This window comes from Monopterus albus, unplaced genomic scaffold (genome assembly GCF_001952655.1).
Source record: "Monopterus albus unplaced genomic scaffold, M_albus_1.0 scaffold16.1, whole genome shotgun sequence".
Taxonomy (NCBI): domain Eukaryota; kingdom Metazoa; phylum Chordata; class Actinopteri; order Synbranchiformes; family Synbranchidae; genus Monopterus; species Monopterus albus.
In genome coordinates this window covers 595,587-599,450 of record NW_018127896.1, presented here as the reverse complement: position 1 = coordinate 599,450, position 3,864 = coordinate 595,587, and positions in this window count along the sequence as shown.

Below are 3,864 nucleotides of genomic sequence, written 5' to 3'. Positions count from 1 at the left end.
TCCATTGGGCGCGTTCTTGAGCTTACGCTTTGTTTTTCCTGAGTGCAGTCTTTCAGGCACATTTCTCCTTATGTTACTTATTCAAAAACAGATTTAATCATGTTGTTATTAATATTAATAATAATTTTGGACGCAAATGGCACAGTTAATATTGTAAATCGAAAATGTTTTGGTCTCTATTAAAGAAAATATGCCCTTGTATTGGCTCATCACAATAATAATTTGATTAAGCTATGGTGCCTATTGGCTAAATCTCACATGCACAAAGCCAGATTTCTTTACTTTCTTCGAAACACAATCCTGTGTGAGCTTATGCTGCTGCCTGTACAATCTCTAAAAACAAATATGTGATAAGTAGATTAGCTTATGCATTTATATTTACTGTTAGTTTTGTTGCTATTTAATTTTTACAGTTGTGCATGTCTATTTGAATTTTCTGGCTGTACTGTTGCCTTGTATTGTTATTGAGCCACTGTTGCTCATGAGGTTCAATCTCAGATTTAAGGAGTGCATTAAACAGGTCTTTAGCAGGATCAGGGGAGCCAGGTCTCTGGGTTTGATGCTGGCCAGGCTGAAGGAGGCTCCTTCTGCTGTCGGTCACCACCAGGAACAGACCAGCGTTTATTGGCTTTAACCTCTAAACCTGCTCTTATCTCATCTGATCCTGCAGCCGCTTCTACTGGACACATTTACTGCATAGTTTCACCCTGAGAAAACTATTAAACGTCAGCCCAGGTCCACAAAATATAATAGAAAAGAGATACTTTAGTATAATTATTGTTTTGTTTTGGATTCATTGGCAAAAAATAATATTATATACACAAAGAGAACAAGAACATAAAAATGCACAGCACAGAAACACTGAGGGAAGATAGATGAAAATAAAGTAAAAATAGAAATAAAAATTGTATATTGACATTATGGTGTTATTGTTGGTGTTCATGAGTGTGTATTTGATGTTTCTGTTCATGTATCCCTCTGTATGTTCTTCCCTCTCCTCTTTCTCTCATGTCCTTATCTCTTTCTTCAATCGCTGCTCACATTAATCCCTCTTCTCTCTCTTTAAATAGCCTGCAGGATAAACATCAGTCTCGCTACAGCCATTTGTCTTCTTAATGTGTTTCCACTGACTCTGTGTGTGCACATTAAACCAGCCGGTCTCCACAAACCAGTACAGGCCTCCCAGTCCTGCTCAGAAGCCTCCAGTCTGAGTCCTTTTGCACATCCACCGTGAATTGTCCTCCAAGTCTTTTAATGTACTTCAAGTCCCTTTTCAAGTCCTTCACTCATCCAGTTAGTAGAGCCTGGAGTCCTTTTTGGTGTGGGTGCCTTCCCATGTGCAGCAGGAACCTTTTCCTGCCTCTCCACAGTTCCCATTCCAGATGATAGTTTTACCTGAGAGCATTTGGTGGTGTCTAAGTGGACACAACTGCTGCTACAACCTCACCAGTCATTGCTCTAGTCTGGGTCATGCTGGCCACCCCCACAAGCTATCAATCAACCATCATCTTCCAGGGAGACGCATGGTGTGCAGATGCTCCTTTATATAAAAGCAAAAGCAATGCTTACCTTAAGTGTATGTGAACGTGCATGCGTGTTGGGATGTAGATAGTCACAGCAGAGCTCTGGCAGAGATTCAGGTGTAATTCATCACAGATTAGTCATTACCTGCAGCAGCAGTTGGTCACTGCCTTTTTATATAACTTTGCCCTCAGTCACTGGGTGGACTATTGAACGGGCCAACCAGGCACAGGCCCAGGAGCCCGAGCGGTCAGGGGCCCCTGGACCAGAGCCTCTCTATGAAGCCAGTGGCGACATTTCTTGTTGTCAATTAACAACAAGTTGACAAAAATTTGTAAGAACAGCTGCAAAACAGCCACAAAAAGATGAAATATTAGCACAAGGACACACAAAACAACTTCACAGACAAAAGCAAAAATAACCACAGAAAGAAACAAAGCAACAAAAAAAGAGTTGCTAAACAAGTGGCCACAACTAAATATAGATGCAAAATGATTAAAACAAGACTGAAAATGACAGAAGAGACACAAATCTCTCAGTCTGGAGTTCTTGATCCTGTGTAGGAGGGCGGGATGCTCCTCTGTGCCCATAATCCATCTATATGCATGGCATTTGCTGTTCCAGTATTGTTCATTGTAACTATCCAACTGTTTCAACATCGTTTAACTTCAAAATCACAAGCCAAAACCGATGAATCATTATGTCTAGACTAGGCACTGACATTGAATCTAAACTTAAATATCCACATATCTAGTGTTATTCTGCTGTCCTGTCAAACTGCTAGAACCATAATTAGCAGCATATGAGAGAGAAAAACCTGTCACCTCTGACTCGGGTCTGAGAGTCGAAATATCAGGGGTTTCTGTCTCCCACTTGGTGAGAAGAAAGACGTGAACGAGGGCAGACTGGGATTAAAGAAAGCCGTGGCCATTTTGTCCCATATAGGCTCACAGCACGCAGAACACAGCATGCAGCAGGGCTGTGATTATACCAGCTCACGGTACTATTACTGGCCAAGGTATCAGTCACAGTCGCAGCAGCAGAGACCCTGCAGGCCGGAGGCAGGACAGCTGCACCTGAACCTGATCGTACACAACATGCCTTAAAATCAAACACAATATTGTCTTTTAGAGGCTGTAGGTGTTGAATACATATTAACATTTTCACATAAAACAGTCAGTGAATTTAAATATCTGCTTATCAACCTTATGCTGCTTGTTTCATCTAAAAGCAAAGTTTAAAAACAGACATTTAAGACAAGTTAAACTGATGAGGAGATAAAAATGCTGAAACAAAAATAGGTTAAAGGGAAACAAATCTTCTTTCTGTTGTCATGTGACTGTGAGAAGTCAGGGTCTAGTCCACTCATGTGAAAGCAGACTGGTTCGATTCCCAAACCTCTGCTGAACTCTGTCACACAGAAACGCATCCATCACAAACAGCAGCTGTTTACGACAAGGCCTGACAAAATGTTTTTGTGTCTAAAGATCCTGGGATGGAAATGAAAAGAATTTAAAGCAGAAAATTCTGCTGAAGCCGAAAGCCGCCATGGTTGTCTGTTCTCCTGAGATCACCAGTTATGCATCTCATTATTTTTGGATGACAGTTATTATCTTGTCAAAATTCATCTTGTGTACTGAATGATGCACGTGTGCACTTTAGTTTCCTCAAAATAAGAGCTTAATAGACAAACCCACCTTGTTACAAGAATAATTGCAGCAAAGGTTGTTCACGGCTTCTGTTAAAAACAAACAGTGAAATACAATTTTTCTGCAGCTTTAAAAGTGAAATTTACCTGCTGAAGTGTGATAAACGTTAAGGCACATGTCTCAGTTTTTCATCTACTTTTACACATGCTTGGTTTGGTTCACATTAACTGTGGCAAGTTTGCCTGTTACGCTTCGTTTGTCTGAGCTGGTGTGACATAAACAACCAGACCATGTTCGCTTAAAACGGTCACGTTGATTTGGAGTGGGACAGTGGAAAATTGCTCCACTGTTGTCTATCTGTGTTCACACCAATGTCCTGAAAACCAACAACAAGTGTAAACATGCATGTTTACTGAAGTCAGATGGGCTGACAGGTAACTCACTGATTGGACAGTTTTAGTGATGTAACACAAATTGTGTTTATATTCATTGTTATTCACCTAAAGGCCTGAAAACTACAGGAACTACTCGTTTCCCTCATTGAACATTTGCAACCGATTCTTGTAACTGGCACAGTTTGCATCCACATGCTAGCAGGTTTGGCCTTCTCTGCCTGTGCTGGCACATTGCTGAGTTTCTTTGTGCGTTAGCGCCCCCTGTGGGTTACTGGACTCTAGTGTAGCCATTAGCAGGA